The sequence below is a fragment of the Echeneis naucrates genome, chromosome 2 (assembly GCF_900963305.1).
Source record: "Echeneis naucrates chromosome 2, fEcheNa1.1, whole genome shotgun sequence".
Taxonomy (NCBI): domain Eukaryota; kingdom Metazoa; phylum Chordata; class Actinopteri; order Carangiformes; family Echeneidae; genus Echeneis; species Echeneis naucrates.
In genome coordinates this window covers 15,384,980-15,404,909 of record NC_042512.1, presented here as the reverse complement: position 1 = coordinate 15,404,909, position 19,930 = coordinate 15,384,980, and the positions used below count along the sequence as shown (strand labels likewise).

The 19,930-nt window shown below is 42.1% G+C and overlaps 1 pseudogene; it reads right to left on the bottom strand.

The window, feature by feature from the left end:
- Positions 1-4,652: 4,652 nt before the first annotated feature.
- LOC115056896 (gamma-aminobutyric acid receptor subunit beta-3-like) overlaps positions 4,653-19,930 on the bottom strand; it is a 42,598-nt pseudogene continuing 27,320 nt past the window's right edge.

The following is a 19,930-nucleotide window of genomic DNA, read 5'->3' as shown; positions in this document are numbered from 1 at the left end:
CGTCACGACTCCGGAACAGCTCCGGAACAGATACGCAGAGTTGTAGTTGTGCCGGAGCACGGCGCATAAATTACTCACAGAGCAGGTCGTGTGGGACGGAAAATCCTGCACAGACACAAAATAAACATCCGTTGTATTTTCAGAATAAAATACTCCGTGTACACGGCGGAGCGTATGTCACACCTTGATGACGTCATAATGGGCGGGGACAGACCTGAAGTCACCTGGACAGGTCACCACACAGGGAGGGCTGGGAATCAAACATCATCTGGAGATTGGTTCAGTCCGCGATGATCATCTTCCTGTAAAGTCCTTTCTTTGTGTTGACAACATCTTTGGCCTGAGCTGAACAGTGCAGCTAATAGTGACTCACCCTGGTCCACATCAATAACTGCCTCACATTCAACACTGAGTTTTTTTAGACTAAATTGTGCGATGGCAGAGTGGAGAGCTTGTGTGAAATACTGCTTCTACTGCTCCGATGACCTTTGGTTGGCTCCCTCTTTAAAGGGCCCTTGGGTGCTCTTTATTAGTGACTTGGCATCTGGTTTGCCTGAAGTCATCTACCCCAATCTCTCCTTCAGTCACTCTGTGACCTGCTCGTGAGAAACATCACATAGATCCTGTTTTCTTTGACCAAAATTAAATCTTTATTAGTTGAGTTTAGAGGGGGGAACTGTGTGTGCAGGTTCAGATCAGAGCTGCCAGATCGACTGCATTTGCTGCAATAACCTCTAACAAGCTCGATGATCTCAGCTTTGGCTCCTTCGTCCTCAGGACTGCCTCATTGTGGCACACAACCTTTACAACTCACATTTGAGGGAGGTGTGTGTCTGTATGTGGCTGGCTGGCTGTTGTTGATAACAAGGCACAAACAAACTGCTAAACAACAATATTACTTAATGATGAGTTTAATGATGAACTGTGCATTACACATCAGGGGTTAGGACCCTTATCTACATCATAAAGGCGCCAAAGAAAAAAGAGATTAGAATCTCACACCCTGGAGATATATTATGGGTGGGAACAGAAAGCCGAGCTCAGCAATTTCTTCAGTCATTATGCATAAAGTAATGTGTGACACAGCCATACATTTTTTTTCTCTACCTGGGCCTGGGGGGGCGGGTTCCTTGCAGAGTCAGCTGGAGCTGTTTAATTCGCTCTTTCACTAAAATGCCACCTTGGTTTTTGTGTGTGTTCAGCAGGTGTCATGTAGTATTTACAGTGAGCAGCAAATGCAGTTTGATGTCTTTGTGTCGTGTTGAAATTTGGATTTGTCAACCATCTTTGCAGAGTGTCATGCATGCTTGCAACATCAACTATGCAGCTACAATGTATATCCTTTATTTGATGGTTTAACATGATAATCTATTGAAAAAGGAAGAGAAACATACAGAGAAATACAGTATAAATCTAAGCCTAATACATTTTGTGGCAGCACAGAACATTTCACATTCCATTATGGGACCAAGGCCATACAACACCTGGATTCTTTGATGACAATTATTTCTTCTTCTTTTTTTTTTTTTTTTCTTCTCTCTATGTAAGCTCACATGGCATAATGTCATCTCTACAATAAGCAGTTGGCAACTCTCATAAAGGAGTTTGCAAATCATCCTTTTTTTCTTATTCTTCTCATTAAATCTTCCAAAGCTAGGATTTGAACATGCATGCAAGATAAACAAGTATCTGGAGAGTGTGACAGTTGCCTCCTCTTGTTTTTTTCAGCTGCATTACATGGCTCATACAAGTGCAAGAACTCTTTTTGAATCTCACCACATTAACCAAAAAGAATGCTTTAAATCAAAACGAACCAATCTGCCAGGAAGATTCTTGCAGCGTGCACTATACAACTGCGATTTTCCAGGTGTAGCCTTCAAAAGATCTGACTTTGTACATCCTATTGCAGCATCTCCTGCAGCAGCATCGCCAACTGTTTGGACATTTTGCAGGTTTAAGGTTTTCATCAACGTACAACAGCTCCAAATATCTTTGGACAGAGACTTCAATATCACTTCAACTTGAATGCATGAGGCCACAAAATATTTCTTCGTGGCCAAAACCAGAGCAAAGAGAGAGTCCAGGCAGAACTCATTAGAGAATTTCAAAGGTTGCAGTTGAATGCAAAGGGAAATTGATGATGACAATGATGATAGAAAATGAAGAAAGACTGTTGCTAACTTGTTCACATCTAATGGACATTGGTTACGTTGCCAGTTTTGGGGAAAATTCCTCAGTCCAGCAGTTCCATTTGTGTAACAGAGAAAAATTCACTTCAGGTTTCAACTGACCAAACTTTTTCCACTCTTCAAAAACAAACACAAACAATACATAAATAAAATTGCTCAGCAAAAACCTGCTAACATCAGGCTGGAAAAGGCTGCAATAAGCACTCAAACCTGGGTCAAACCACTGCATTCATGCAAACACAACACCTTTTTTCCTGCTGCTTTTTTATAGTTTATAACCCTTGTTTAAATTACACCTGGAACGTTTTGTCTTTGTTGGACCCGCATCATTTTTGCACTTCACCACATCTACACAGTAGAAAACAGGACAAGAAACCAACAAAGCAGACACTCGGGGTCACTTGAACGCGGAATCAACTGGAGCCCGATATTAATCAGGGTTGAGCTCAATTCTCCTTCCATAAAGTAAATTTTTGCAGCAACAAACCCAGGACAGTACATTCATTTCTTTGTCATAGATCAGACTGTACAAAGAAACTTGACAGCTTGTATGAACCAAGCCTCTCAGTCACAAAGCACTGTTGTCAGGTGCCAACATTTAATTTTTTTTTTTTTTTTTTTTTTGCACATGCACAAGTAGTGGATGTATATCATGTATCTATGACAAGGATGCTTCATCTGTACATCGACACCCTTGAATTTGAACTTCAGGTGGAATGGCACAGGTTTTCCAGAGTCAAAGGGGAGAGCTACTTTTATCCACAACACCATTAGAACAGACATGTGTCCAGAGTCAAGCAAACAGCACAAAAAAATAAGATCTACCCACATCCTTCCTCTCCTAAGCTCACTGTGTCCATTTCCCACCTCTCTCTCATTCACTCGTTCACTCTCTCACTCACGCACTCACTCAGAACACTGCGGCTTGCCTCCCTTTCTTCATCACTCACATCATAAGAATGGGCTTGTTACATTCCGATGGAAATATGATGACCATGGCTCATTATCCTCTCCCTGAAGAATGGATCTGATACATTCAATGCCAGTGTGTGCTTATTAGCCAGCGGACCACGGGAACGCGGTCCGTCTGCAGGATGACTGAAATCCATTTGCATGACTTGCTGCAGAGCAGACAACACCTTTTAAATGCACAGTTGAACATACATAGTCTGTAGAGCGGATGTTTGAGAAGAAATTAACTCACTGCAATGCTCAAAAACTAAACTGATATTTGAAACTGACAAGCAGTACATTTGTTTAGTGCTTGTCTTTTTTCTCAAAAATAAATCTTAGTTGTTTTTTTTTTTGTTTTGTTTTGTTTTTTTTGAGGGGGGGGGTGCACAAAATTTTCTGGCAGTTAAGAGCCGGCATGACAATCACTAAATGCTCAATATTTGTTCATCTTCATTTTGGGTTGTACACACAGTATATATATATATTTACGTATATACACACCTATGTACAAAAAAACAGGTTTCATTCCTCCACTCTACTACCACAACAGAGTTAGTGAAAACAACACAGAAATCAAATGCATACCTGAAGACAGAGTACAAAAATATTACAATATTTCGTGGGTTGTGGTATTGGGTCGCGCAAAAGGCCCTTGGCAGTTGTCTTAAATTAAAAGTTTTGGAGGCGGTTTGAGAAATTTGAGTGCAATTCTGTCATGATTTCACTTGAAGTGAAGATGGGAGAAGCTAGAAATCCTAAGAAAGAAATCAATGGCAGTTACATATTTGTGCTTTTCTTAGCCTTTAAAATGACCAAAGAGGAGATTTCTCTGACACTTTTCTTTGACTAGAAAAGATGCCAAATAGCAAATATTCAAAACCTGAGTCCCAGCCACATACAAAGTCCTTACCTTTAAATTATTGTGTTGGGGTTAAAGTTTATTGGATTAATAGCAAGTGCACTGTATTATTAGTACTAAAAAAAAAGAAACGTAGAGTCTTTTTTCTTCTGCAAAGTTGTGCCATAACCCAAGGCAGAGAGGGAGTTATTATTTTTCCACTATGGCTGATGATTACATGCATAGGGTACCGGTAAACCACATGGAAGTTTGGATTTTTAGAAATTTCCTGCACTTATCTGACCACCTGCGTTGTATAAATTTCTATATATTATTTTTTGGATTAGAAAAATCTTTGCATCAGTCGCTTTTGTGTTTGTTTGTTTTTTGCAAATAATGTATTATTATTATTATTATTATTCAATTGCTGGCTTTGTATTGCTCTATTTACATGTTACCGAGAGGGAAAGTGTTGGGAAATGTCACAAGTCCCAATTACAGTACATACTTCAGAAAATAAAAAGATCTCCATAACTTCAAATATAAAAACAATTTTGACAAGAACTTGGTCCAAAACCTAGTATTCTTTCTTAGTCTTTTTGTTGTCTTGTGCTGTGGCAGTCTTTAACTTAACATATTCCAGACAGACTCCATCATGGATAAAAGCAAGAGAAAAAGGAAGAAAAAGAACCAAAATTAAAAAAAGGAACTCAAACAACATCAAACACCTCAAGAAAACAGTTCAATCAGACGTAGTAGAGCCAGTAGACGAGGTTGAACAGAGAGAAAACAGAGGGGAAGATGATCCGTGACCAGCGGTCGATGGCGTTCACATCCGTCAGGTCGGGAATTTTGATTTTGAGCTGCGAGGACCGCCTGCGCAGGCGACTGCGTTTCATCTGCGCAGGCGGTCCAGAGAGTGGCGGCTGGCAGAGCGTGGGCCTACTCCTCCGCTCTGCTTCCGGTACTGGATGTGCGATGAAGCCGTGCTGTCCAGCTGCACCATGGACTGAGAGTTCCTTATGTCCGCCACGCTGGTGGTTATCTCGCCACCGGCCACTTCGTTATGGATCTCCAGAGTGGTGAGCAGGATGTTCCCATGGCCGTGGGGTTCTGCCTGAAAAGGACAAAGAGACGAGGAAGCTAATTAACAAGCTGCAAAAATAAAAGGAAAAGCTAAATAAAGAGGACACTACCTATGGTTTCAAGGCATTTCATGCAAACCACATGATGAAATGTGCACATTACCCTGAAAGGACAGTTGGTTGAACTGACTCAGGGGTCAAGGGGTCAGAGGGCCAGAGCCTCAGTTTGAGGTGACTATTCGCATTTCTTACAGGAAAACTCCAAAAAAAAAAAAAGATAACCAAAAGTGACTCCACATTAAAACAAAGTCACTAAAAATCAAACACACATCTATTTCAGCCTGGTTGTCTGTGAGTTGATGCAGTCTGAAAATACAGCTGTGGATGTCGTGCGATGTCTGCGTCAAAGCTCCACATTCTGAACCGGCCCCTTTTAAGCTTTCAGTTTTTATTTATGAAACTGGTAGCCTTTTATAATTCCTTCAACAATTCTGACAAAGCAATGAAAACTCATGTCTCAGCTTTGGCTCCAGACTAAATCACATATATGTCACTTGTCTCGTTCTTACATGGACACATTTCATGCTCTTATAAACCTCTTTCCGAAGATCTCCCAAAAAAAGTCTCTCTTCTGCCCTGAAATGTTAATGCAGAACAGTTTCTGTGAAATTCAAACAATGCATGATTCGAGAAATGACCGAGATCTATTTTTCTCTTCTGAAGGGTTAAAGTCATCTAAGATGTGGAGGAGACAGATGGAGTCGAAACATCTCCTGATTGGACTCTATCTTGTTCCCATACCAACCTGTGGCTCAGGACCCCGACCCTCCACCCCCCTGTGAAGCAGGTGAAAAGTCAATTTCCTAGCTGAATTATTATTTAACCGAACATAACTTTCAACAGTTTTAATCTAACACTCAGGAGATACATTATTCTCTGTGTCCCTGACGTGTCTACAGAACAACAACTAAACTGTGATGGCAGATATTCCTTCAGATAGAGCAGATGAACAACACATGAAACTTTGGACCCTGACCTGAAACATGTCCAACGTGCCTCAGAATGTGGCGCTTTGGCTGACTGAACATCTACTTGCAACCACTTGCATCTTCCTTCTGCCTTTCATTAACAGCTTGTGAAGTCCCCCGAGGGGAATTTGTGATATTAGACTGCATAAATAAAACTGATTTGCCTCAATTACGCTGGGGCGTCAGCATTCCTCACACGCTTCTTAAACGCACAGGACAAGTCTTACATGCAGAAATTCACACGCACCTCTAAAATCTCAATATTTTACCTGCTGGTATTATTCATACATATTCTCACAGTTACATCAATATCTGGATATGCTACACCTTTCAGATGAAAATGAGCATTTTTCAAGGAATCCTTTCACCTTCCAACGTGACAACCCACTCAAAGTGTGAGTTACAGCATCCTGACACATGCACTTTATGACAGCTGTGTGAGAAATGTGGCTGTTAATGATGACTTCAATGAGAGAGGATCTCCAGGCAACATGCAGTCAGGATGAGCTCTGTAAGGAGGAACAGGTTCATACCCACAGCAGCGGCTTCACAACGTAAGGCCGAGCATGATTGTTTCAATGTGTAAAGAACGGAGATGAAGGAGTCATTGACACATGCCATGAGTATCACCTCTCCAATGTCATGGGAATGAGAAATATCTCACATTAAGGCACAAGAAAATAATAACCACAATATATTGGCGGATGGCAATGGCGCTTCGTGGATATTGAAGTCTCATTAAACAAACAACTCACCGAGCGTGAGTGGCGAAGACCTTTAACCTGATTGGACCGCTTTAGGGATGCAGTCCTACTACCTGCCTCCTGAGGAGATGGAAATATTCAGCCACACGTGGGGAACAAATCCCTGAAATGTCATTATTGCAACCTTTCTTTCTTTCTTTTTTTTTTTACCAACTTATTTTGGTTGCTGCAGTCCCGCTGGAAATACAGATGCCCGTGAATAATGCGATGAAGTAATATAGTTCAATTATGCAGAGCATTTTTCTGTTGCTGCCTCTGCTGTCAAAAGTTGAGTAAAGTTAATTTCAGAATAATTGCTATGTCAAAGTTGCTTTATCATTCCTGCTCTTTTGGGAAGAAGAAAAATTGAAGAGTTTGAACTTTTCCACTCAGACAGGCCTTTCTTAGAGTGCTGGGGCATTTTCTGGGGAACCAAGTATATCAGAGTCATTATTGATTCAACGTGCAGCCCGCAAACCGCAAAGAATCAGAAACTTGAAGTTCACAGAAGTTAAACTTCAACGGCGACCGTAATCTCAACTTACCCTTGCAGCGTCGTACTTGGCCGCCCTCTCGTTGTTGGCCTTCTCTGCTTTTTCCGCGAGCTTCTTCTGCATCTGGGGGCCTCGCCCGAAGAAGATGTAGTTGACAAAGGCGTATTCGAGCAGGGCCAGGAAGACCATGACGAAGCAGCCCATCAGGTACATGTCAATGGCCTTGACGTAGGGGATTTTAGGCAGCGTCTCCCTCAGGTGGGTGTTGATCGTTGTCATGGTCAGCACCGTGGTGATCCCTTTGAAATGGAAAGTCATCGGTTATCTCAATACATTTGTGATATTTCCAGACAAAATGTAATCAGAAATAATCATGAAATACTATGAATCGATTCATCTGTAAAAGCAGAAAAATGGGGAATGAAAGCTCTGTCACAGGGATCCTGGATTCGTGGTGCCCTCCTGCAGCCAGAACGGACATTAGTTCTAGAGCCTTTGCTCGCAAGCTGCGTTTGTGTTTTAGTTTGGTGATAAATTAGCTAAATGATGACATCCTGTTCACGTCCTTCATCTGTCTCTCTGGTGATGCTTGCAAGCCAAACTGTAGTAAATCCTGCCCTGTTTAGATCATCCAGCCTGGGTTGTGTGTTTTTCCTGCGTGACCCCTTCCTCAGCAGTCTTGGCAGTCTGTCTCAGATGGTACATTTGATGCTTAATTAGTTCAAACTGGTCATGGCGTGAGCTCTTAAAGGAGAGGCCCACCGTTCTAAGCAGATGGTGCCATCTTGTCAGTAACCTTACAGTCCCGTTGGTGGAAAGACGCCTTAGGTGTTACTACGGAAACAAGGATATTTTTAATGAAAGCATGTCTCCTTTGTGGCTATTTCCTCTGCGTGTTTGGAAGACTGAGCCAGTGTAAAATCCACAACCTCTGCTTCATTGAAATTCAAAGGTCTGCCTTAAAACCTCCTAGTAGCCCTCGGTCATCAGGCAGAAATAACTCATTGGAATAGTGCTGTATGTCTCTAGCCCCCAGCTCCTTGTAACCTTCACCAGCAGGGGTACAAAGTGGGGTGGCTATTTGCTACCAGTCAGAAAAGGCACCTTCACACCTTGTATGGTTCAGCATCACAGAGAGAGAAACAGACATTGAGACTAATAGAGCCAAATACATGAGGGGAATTTGGATTGGCTGGAGGTTTTCTCTCTTGGCTTTGAAATGCACGATGCACTATAGACAACGCACAAAAATTATTGATTGATAGGATGGGGACAGATGCTCCAAGAAACTACCTACCCACTGTACATTTCGCCTGCTGGGGCAAATGCATGCAAATCCTGACCTGCAGCGCAACAACAAAGTTACAGATATAGCTGACTAAAAATATTCTACTACTTCGCATATCTGTGTTGGAAATACAGTACTATGGAGCCTATCAGCAGCTGGGATGCTCACAAAACAAACAGTGACAAGGCATTTGGAGAGAGTGCGTGTGTGTGTGCATGTGCGTGCGTGCCATAAAGTACAGTGGGGAGGGAAGGAACGGTCCGGAGCTCGGGGAGGAGGGAGAGGGACGTCTAAGGTCATTCGAGCTCTAATTATGATTTATTGGCACATTACAAGGCTAACACCACTCGCATGTGAATGTACGTGCGTTGTGAGAGAAGCCATGGAAAGCTGGTGTGAATGTGTGAATGTGTGAACGTGCTCGAGCTGGGCTGCCCGTGCACATGCTCTGTGTCACTGCCCTGCTGAATGCTGCAATCTCTCTTTTCTTGCTTTAGCGACAGCCTCGCTCTTTATAGGTGTTCTCTCTGCTGTGCCATTACTCTCTGCCCTTCACTCCCTCGCTGCCTCAATTCCTCCTTCCCTCTTTTGCTCCCTCTCTTGCTCCCTTTTCGGACAATTTAATCAAGAAGCCGTGTGCACACGCATCCCCCCCTCCCCTTTTCCATCATGCTTTTACAATCTCCAGGGAGACATATAGTTTTACAGGGTTTCTTTTACTCTCTGTCTTCTGCTGTCTCTCACCCTCTCTCTATCATTCTTTGTCTGTCTCATTCTATTGTTCCTTTCCTCTTCTTCTTTTCTCTCCAGCTGTCTCAATCTCTCCTGCTCCCCTTCTTCATTTGTCCTCAATCTCTTGTGTTCCCCTAGATCTCATCATCTTTTAGCTGTGGTTTCCCTCGCTGCTCGCACACACAGCAACCCCCCCACACACGTTATATGTCCCTGAATCTCTATTCCACCTAAACAGCTGGAACAAAGGCACACAGCAATCAAATCTCCTCTAATCACAAACCAATAGGCCATTAGCAGCACGGCTCAGCATTACAGAAAGGAAAAGGTAACGTGTAGGATGCAACAAAGGACATGTAGCGCTCATGAATGTTGACTGCAGGAACGGAGGCATGGGTGGTAAATCAAAGCAGTGTTAATTGAACACTCCCATACATCACTTGCAGTCGCTGCAGATTGCCAGCTATCTTGTTAACACAGTCTTTCAGCACTTGTCACTTTGGGAGTCGGTGATTGACAAAATGAGGTTTCTAAAGTCTGGAAGAACGCACAGTAAAGTCTAACTTTTGTGTCTGCCATTACGCTAACAGTGCTCCTCTACCGATTTCAGCTAATGCCCACACCTCAAGTTCTCATGTAATATGGTTATGAGCGAAGAGCATGACTGTGGGAAATGGTTTGGAACTGGATTACTGGTGTAGGCTGGTCATTTGTAACATTGCAATCCTTTGAAATTACTCAAGAAAATGAGATTCTCCTTTGAACAATTCAATTGTTTGTCTGCTGCCTCGTCGAATTGATTTCTCCCTGATCATTACACTGCTCTTACTGGCAGGTTTGCACACATAAAAGAACCAGTGCACGCACGCACGCACACACACACACACACACACACACACACGCATAGGCCACAGCCTCCACCCAACATACACCTGATCTCCTGCCATCAGCCTGTTATGATCCATCCGGGGGAGTGAATGGACCTCCGGTTGCCTCTCGGCTGTAAGTGTGTGTATTTGGTCTGTGCCTTACACGTCAGATATTACAGTAAAGTGGGATCACTCACACACTAACGAACAGGCACTCATAGGCGTACATTAACACAAGAAAACCATTCAGTTTGAGCAGGCAAATCAGGGTCGATATATATATAGTATAAGTATATATGTTCACAGTGTTTGCACATTTACACACCAATTCATTGTAATTTGTCATAACTTGCCGAAGATAAGCAAAGGTAATGCCCTCGCTGTTCCTTTATTCATCCATATGAAGAATTCATTTACCTGCCATCAATAATCTGGTGCAACATGGATGGTGGTGTTTTGGAAAGCATGTTGTGGGGGCTTTGATGCACGATACACTGGATTGTTGCCAATTCAGAAACAGTGGACTCTTTTCTGTGCTAAACAACTAGTCCCTAAAGGAACTGTGTTTGCTGTAAACTCCTACACTATCTTCAGCAATGAGAAATGTTACTGAAGCAAAGCACCAGCAATAACCCGACGCAATGGCTAAAAACACATCTGAAAGTGGATGGGTGCATTTGTATGTGATTGGGTTTCCTGGAGTGCAAAACTGGAGTCCAAATCTGAGAGAGAATGAAACGACGGTGCTAACATTAGCCAGAAAGCTGATTGCTTTCACACAGTGGAGAAAAACTACACGTTTCATTTGTTTGTTCCAAGAAAGACACTTTTGTCACCGTGTTTTTTTAAGTTTTTGAAATAAAAAAGCCTCTGCTTCCCAAACAACTGCAGTCTCTCAACTAAAATTAAAGCAAAGATGGGTGTAGCAAAGAGTCAATTACCAATTTAACGTGGTTTTATTTAGACTGCTGCAGAGAGGATATTGTCTACACTGCAATTTTGGCTACTGTCTTATCGACACTCCTATCATGGCTGTTCCTCCATCTAAGATGAGCCGGTTCAATAGTCAACGATGACAAAACAGCGTCCTGTGAGGAGAAACTGTGATTACGAGAGTGACCCGCTGCCTCCGTCTCTGCCTTGTTTATTGCTCCCAGGATCCCTGCGGTGAGTAGGCCTTTGCAGCCACACAGGCACTCCTCAGTAATAAGTGTGACCTAGTTTGGTCTAAGTCCAGGTTGTGCAGGCCTGCTGTTGCCCAATAGAGAGGCACGATGGATGAAATAATGTGTACATGTGTAACAGAATTTCATTAAATCAGTTTGTGTCCACACAAAACAGATACCTGACTTCACTGCAACCGCATCAGACGAATTGGAAATGTTGTTCATATCTATTTCCATTTGGTCCGAGTGATTGCTTAAACCTCCCATCAATCCCAGGCTAGTACAGGGAGTTGAGTCTCTTTCTGAGAGGCAGTGCTTTTGAAAACCCAACAGGGAGTTTGTGGCTCATTCCGGTCCCTGACCTGATCTGTAAAAAACCAATTCCCTGCTCCCTAACAGCTACCGGCTCTTACCTAGAGCCACTCTGGCTGCAGACGCGTCGTAGTTTATCCAGAAGGAGACCCAGGAGAGGATGGTAATCAGGATCGATGGCATGTATGTCTGCAAGATAAAGTAGCCGATGTTCCTCTTCAGCTTGAAACTCAGAGACAGTCGTGGGTAGGCACCTAGGAAAAGACAAAAAGATTAATTTTACATATTCTGTTTGAGAAAGATTTTTAAGGTAGTATTAACAGCCAGAGGAAAACAGAAGAATGTCTGCCACTTAAAAAACTGTAAAACATTAATTGCTGGCAGTCAAACACATGACCTGTATTATTTCAAGGACCGCACAGGGACACCTTATGTTTTTTTTTTTTTTTTCTGTTTCCATGACAACTCTTACAGCATGAGTTGGATTTATTGCCATGGTAACAAGTATCGCCTTCACTTGCTTGAACACAGACCAACTCCTTCTTTTCTTTCCACATACACACACACAGACTAAAACTTTAACCCTATTTTTTGATGATGTGACAATATTCGGTGCAGTGATAAGAATTTCAGCACATTTTGAGTCATCAACTTTTCACATCACATCCACCCCCACAATCCATGTGATGATTCTGAGGGATTCAGTGTTACTGCAGGAGTGATATGGCTTCCTAAATGCACGTTGCAGCTTGTGATGCTTCATAACATGACATTTGATGTCATATTCCTCAACACTGTTTTCTACAAAAAGTCTTTCTAGCAAAGGCTGTCCAAGACCAGCAGTGTAATGAGCATCTGAGCATGCACATGCGTCTCAGAAATACAGTCAGGGTATTGTGGAATTTCTCATCAGTCTCCCAGCACACGTCTCTTTATGGATTGAATCTATGGCTCGTTACTCCCACTGTTCTGAGCCATTTTTCCCATTTTCCTTTTATATCAGAGGAGAAGTGGGGGCCATTACGCTGTAATTTCCGAACAATGGGTTTCAGCCAAAGCTGAACCTGGGTCCCATTGACTGCACGCTCGTGTGCAGAGTTGTCATTCTGAAATAACACACAGTCTCATTAAGATTCAGCGCATGCTTCATATCAGACTGGAGTAAAAATCCCAAAATGTTCAGAATCAGATATCGGTGTATTTTTACTTTGCATAAAAATGTCATTGTCCTGAGAAAATGTGGACACAATTAAAGTCTGTAGCAAACATCCACCAAGCACCCTGTATGTCAGGAACAGTTTGTAATGATCAATGCGAATAACACACTGTAACCTCTCACATGACCAACCGTGGTCACGACTTCAGGTGATGAGATGACAACTCTGGCCACAGTTGTCATAGCAACCAGCGACATTCATCAACCAGGAGCACTGGCCAAATCCAGGTGTTCGGATTGAACTTCCTTCGATAAAGGTACATGGGAGGAAATTTGACACAAATAAATAAGCCATATCTTATTTATCACACTTCATGATCCTTGGCTTCCAGTTCTGGCAGACAACGCAACACATGCTGAATGTGTACTTCATTATAGCGAACATGGGAACAGACTGCCACAGACCTTAAAATATCCCATTAAGTTTTTTTTGATGCCTTAAGGACAGCTCTTGGATCCTGAATCCTGAATCCGAACCGAGTATCTTTGCAGGAACAGATGCAGAAGTGGTTTCAGGAAAACAGGGGCCGAGGTTCGCACCACGTGTGGGTGTAGAACTGCACCGGCTGTAACTGCTACGCCAAACAACATCCGCGAGTGGGAGGAAGACCATGTGTGAGGCAGAGGAGGAGAGGGAGGACAAAGAGGAGACGAGGCAGGTTTGATTTAGAGCGCAGTTCATAAAGACAGCAGAATGACTGGGAGTCTCGGACGGCGGCTGGATAGACAGTAGAAAGTCTGCAGTCTCTGTTTTGCATCTGCAATTTTAAAGTAAAGGCACATCGCCCTTGATTGAACTTAATTGAGCTGTCTGTAAAGTACAAAAAACACATAATATGTAATATTACATAACAGATTTAGATATTCAATATTCAAAGAATCATTTATTTCGAGCAACAAATATCTAGCCCTAACAACCCTTGATACCAATAGGATGACAGCGAGGATATAAAGGATATAAATGTGCAATGCATAAACAGCAGACACTTAAATATCAGCTAACACTGTCATGTTGTCTGCTCAAATATGCATTGGCATGTGGACGTGTATACTGTATGTTCACACACAAACACTGCCTGTTTGTATGTGTGCTTAGACAAGAATAATTGACGTTGTGGGCCTCATTGCACATGAATATATAATGCCTTGAATCCTGGACTGTTTTTCTGTCAGAGAGCAAGATAATTGGCATCTAACCACACCTCTTACAAGAGAGAGGAACAGATTTACTGAAGAAGGAAAAGAAGACGGAGTGAAAGATTCGACAGTGTGTGGGGAGAGAGGAAACAGGAGGGAATTAAAGCTGGCTAGTGGCACGTATAATGGAAATAACCTGCTCATTAGCCAGCCTTGCAGGGAGCCTTTGACGTCCTGCCAAGAGCACGGGAGCGGACCACTGGACTCTTTAATCTTAAACTTTAATAGTCACCACCAACAAGGGACCCCATGCTTCTTGCAAACAAGTGCACTGTGGTGCGATGGCTATGGCGGCATCATATGCAATTCATGAATTTGGGGCGGGGGGGGGGGGGGGGGGAATCTGAGCAACACATATACTGGAAACACCGAGGAGGAACGGTAAACATGGTGCAGCATTGTGGGTGAAAGACAAACAAACACGCTTTGAACAACTGTGAAAGCACTTAATGAGCAGTAAGTTGGACTGTGCAGGGAGAAGGTTATCTGGATGTTGCCTTTACAGTTTGCCTTTTTGTCTCTGGTTGTTGAAACAAATAAACTTACTTTACCCTGAAATGTCAGAAAAATGCAAACAAAAGCCCTTTTTACAGTTGATGTCCTTTGCAGAGTATGTGTGCATCTTCCTCATGACTAACTAACTCACTAAATGTCAGAGAGCTTTTCCCAGACAAGCTGCCTCTCTGAATGCATCTCCATCGACCAGAAGTTATGCTATTTGGTTAGGGAGAGTTAATAAAGTTCTCCATCTGGGCTTATGTGCCCATAAAATTTGATTCATCCGGACCTTGGTGTAAAAAAGTTCACATTATGTTTTAGAAAACCCTTGTGTCAATCAGCTACTGACAACGCCGACCGAAGAGGCTAATGTTGATTTTTATTTTTCCTGAATATTGGTTTTCATTTTTTACTTAATAATTATTTTTAAGACGGTTTGAGAGATTGCTTGGTGTTGCTGTAGGCATGTGAAAATATTTACACCAGCGATGGCAATTTAAGGTATTGGATCTCTATATGTGAGTGCAAAATCTATCATGAGCATCCAGTGCTTTCAAGATGACCTACCATCAATCAGATTCATTGTATTGGCTGATTAAATTGATTCGTCAGCTACATTTTGTCAACGTCAACCGAAAATAATAACCATTAATCCAAGCATCATCTCTCCGGGTTAAGAGCCATCTGAGACATTTGCACAGTAAATCACAGCTTTTGCTACATCTTTCGGTTAGGTATCATTCCAGCATCCTTGCATCAGCCGCTACTACTCGAGGGATGCATCAAAGGCTGCATGTTTCCTCACTTCAACCCAATTAAAAGCACTGACAAACACAACTCAGGCTCTGAGGATTTTACATCAACTGATCAAGCTTTGGCACAGATATGTTTTGCAAAGCTTGAGAACGAGCCAATGTTTTGATATGAACAATAACATCTAAAATGGAACAACCCCTTGTCAGCATGTCATGTATTATTCCCAAAGATTTAGTGTGTGACGGCTAAAGGCCAGAGAACTCTGACACAACATGAGACAGTGTGGCGCTTACCTGTGGAAAAGACGACATTTCTGGACACCAACTTGTAATCGACAATGGAGAACTGAGGCAGCTCGATCCGCGTCACCCCGGTCACAGCTGAATCACCTCCTTTCCAGTAGAACTCGATGTCATCTGTGGTGTAACCATCTGTACAAAAAGCACACCGAGACACAAGCAGCAAGATGTAACCATCTGTTTAACTTTCACTGGAGACCAAGATATTCTGGGTGTCTGATCATCCAACTGGGCTCTCATTTGGGAAGAGAAAAAAAACAAAAAACAAAAAACAACACGTTTGAAGTTCCTTCCAAGAACCAGGCAGTGCTTCAAAAATCAAGACATCTGAGTCAATGAAAATGTCAAAAGGATACAGAAATAAATTTCATATTTTTTATTTTTCCTTTTAATGTTCCAATACTAGGAGTCATTCGTTCTTGAAGGATTGTGCGCTGTGTACAAAATTGACCCACAACAGCTGCTGTGTTGGGTGTGAATCAGCCCCTGATGAGATAAAAACTCACCAGCACTCTAGATCTGTCTTGTTAGGTGACTGTAGGCGTCAGGATTCCCCGAACTTAGAGTTGAGAGCCCTTTTACATTAAGACTTAACATATCCCATAAACTTGTGGTAGATTCAACAAATTGTTTGGGATTTTTGGTTTTCATGCTCTTGTCAACCTTGTTTTAAACAACCGTGCATCTGCCAAACAGCAGACAGCTGACTAAGGTTATTTATGAAAGAAAAACCCCTTTATGAGTTGGTAGACAAACGAAACAACACAAAAACTACAATAGTAAAGGCCAAAAAGGATTAATATTCAGTGCATTGGTTTATTTAGTAATTATGTTTGGTCAAATATCTCAGTTGATTTTCCATCTTTTAGTTTATCTCTTCTCAGTATCATTTTCACCTGCATAAAATTTTTATGTCGGCCAAAGCTTTACTCATTACCTCACTCATTCTGCTTTGCTGCTGCTACATGCTCTCAATACAATGGATGAGCAATGAGAACCAGAACTGCGATCTAGCAGGGACTCATTTATAATGGATGTAAAATTATGAATGGCGCTCGCAGCCCAAGAAGACAGTTGAGTTATTTCTTCCTCTGTTATGAAGGGAGCTTTCAAAAGCTGGACAAAACAAGCCTAGCTGTCGAGTTATCTTGCCAACAGCAAATCCATAAAATACCCAAAGTGAGCTTATGATTTATGTCCTTGTCCTTGTCGAGATTTAAAAGAAAAGCTACAACACTCATAAGAAGAGAAATGGATCAGGTCTGATTCGGTTTCACTCAAACTGTAACATTTCACTTAAATGACCACGCTGGTTTTTCTCTTTCAGCCTGCGCGGCGGACTGAATGTCAGCCCCGAAGGCATTCGGCCTTTCTACTCACAGCTCTCTATCTCCAGAGTGCAGTTCTGTTCATCCAGGGGATACCTCCTGAGATCCATCATACACGCTGCTGTTGTAGTTATCCTACAGAAAATGACAGAGAGAGAAGATGGGAGTCAGGAGATAATATATTTTAGATAGTGTGTGTGTGTGATATACAAGGTGGATAAGAAGTGTGTATGAAGAAAAGGGTTACTCCCAGTTCTCTGGCCTGTTTGAATTGTTATGATAAAAACAGCAATGCAGCAAGTAGCTGCTTAACAGAGACGCAGAGGGGACTGAGGGACTGTAATTAGATTAAAGCATAAATGTGATAGCACTTGACTAGGTCTTATCATCCTGAAAGGAAACTTTATGTCCATTTCTCCTCACACCACGTACCTCAGTTAGCTTCATATTACAGGAGACTACAGTTAGAGTCATCTGGAAATAAGATTATAGCCTTGTCTACAAAGTAAAATGCTGACTGTGTAACTATATGTGTGACTGTACTCTGGGTGTGTCGCAGACCGGCAGTTCTCTTGTTTATGACTCTGTTCATGCTTCCTTCATCAAAACTTACTGAAATCTGTAACAATGATAACAATGCCGAGCCAAAACATTTAGCAGAGACTGGTGTCCTGTTCGTGTGATCTAGGTCACGTGGAGGTATCCCTTTGTTTATCAGACACATGAGCTCAAACAACGGATCATCGTTGTGTTAAAATAAGCAACATAGTGAAATGCACATTGAAAATGACTTCGACTGAGTCTGGCCTGATCAAACGTCGGCTGCTTGGCAGTTCGCCACTTCTCGTCTTCATTCACTTAAGACTCAGATGAGCGCAGTTGTAGAAACCCATTCAACAATATGATCACACAGCTAAGTTTCTAACACAACATCTGGTCCGTGAAATGTGAGCATAGCTATAACTAGAGCAACAGTCTTGTGTTAATGAGCGAGCTGCCTGTGTGCAGCAAACAGCCTGGTTGAAAATTACACTGTCATTAAAAGTGACATTATCAAAAAAGATGAAAAATCTGAACGAGAACAGAGCTTCAAAAAGTCTTGCATTAAAAATGGAAGGAATTAAAAAATGCTGGAAAGTTGGAACGCTGTAGAAATAACAATTAATGGACAGAGAAAAAAAATAATTACTCGCTTTTTCATCAAACATCACGCATACATTTCAAGAATGCTTTCTTTGATAGCGTGACATGAATCAGTTTTCAGCATGTAACGCAACATTACCTGACATACGTTTATATAACCGCTCATATCACAAACACCACGTCACACATCTCCCTCTCCCTTTGATCTGTTGAAAGCATTGAGAGGTCTATAAGTAGCCCACAAGGCGAAGTGCTATGAACTCCACTTGCATAATCAAGCAAGACTGTTAAATATGAACACTGACAGATACAAACACAGGCGTTGGAGTACACATGCAAACGCACACACGTGCACAAATACACACGCAGATGCACAATTTGGCTTTGCACTCAAAATTCAAAGCATACATCCATATTCATAGATTCACACCAACTCTTCTGAACCTGCCAGTCGACAAGATCAATGGAAATTCAAAACAAGTGCTTTACGAAACAAATATCAAACAACAGCTGCAAGCTTAACATCACATCAATACACTTTCTAACCAGTCCATTCTTTTTTTTAGTGGAAGATCTATGAATGAACTCTCCGTCATGTAAAAAAAAAAAAAAAAAATCTGTGCTGGCGTGCCCTTGAGCACGTCACATAATCCTCAAAGCTGCTCAATTCTCAGTGCTTCAAGATATAAAATTAATTTGATGCTGTTCAACTCTGAGAGTCACTTAGGTGAACCAGAAATTGCCGCTTACAACTTTACAAATGTAATAAAATCAGAGTGAGGCACATAGTTTCTGGGATGATGCTGTTAATCTGTATTTTTCACAATGTCAACAACTGCCATCAAAAACCTAAAGACAAATAATGCATTCCTATTCTTGTGGCAGTTACTCAGATTTTTTCAAAACCATGTACCAAATTTAGAGTTTGATCTGTTCAAATAAAGTTTCAGTCATCTCATGAAACAGCTGGGCCTTTTCTATTTAACAAACCTTACATAATCCAATCATTGTTGTTTTGGTTTTTGCATGGTGTTTAAACAGTTTTGGCACATCAACTATGTCCAGGCTTGACCTTCAACAAACACATAAACGCTGAAGTAGAAGCAAAGCTGCAACTGCAGTGACTGTCTCGATTGGTTTGTGAACAGCCTTTTTATTCCTCCATTATGTTGTTTTTTTGAAACCAAACGCATTGTTACAGTGCAAAGTTACCTGAGGCCATAGAGGACGGTCCCGTCAGGATGGAGGCGTATCATGCGGTTCTTCACCGTGACGCCGTGGACGAAGGACTTCTTGTCGTTCAGAAAGTAGGTGTCGGGCACCCAGAGCTGATCTGCCACTCTGTTATCCAGGGTCAAGTTGAGGGGAATTCCTACATAGGCTAGACGCTTGTCCCTCCAATACTGCTGGAAATACATGGTCAACGTGTAGTCCTGAGGATACAAACACACAAAGGGGGTCAGACAAATCGTTCACATATGACAAATCTTTTACAACAAATAACTTGAACTTAACAAACATGAACAAGCTGCTGCAGGGCCCAGAAGCAAATATCAACAGCTTTGAAATATTTGTTCAGCCTATCCGCCCTGCTGTTTGTACTCCTAATGTTTGTGTGACATGACAGAGCATCCCACGAGCAGGAGGGAGTGTGGGCCAACTGGTTCACGTGAAGCAGCCAAATTTTCCCAAGTGCCTTTGCTGTCCCAGCCGGAATACAGTAACCCAAACAGTTATCTGCAGTTGCACAGCGACATGTGGGCGCACTGACTCATGTTGCTGGAGCTTTAGTGGA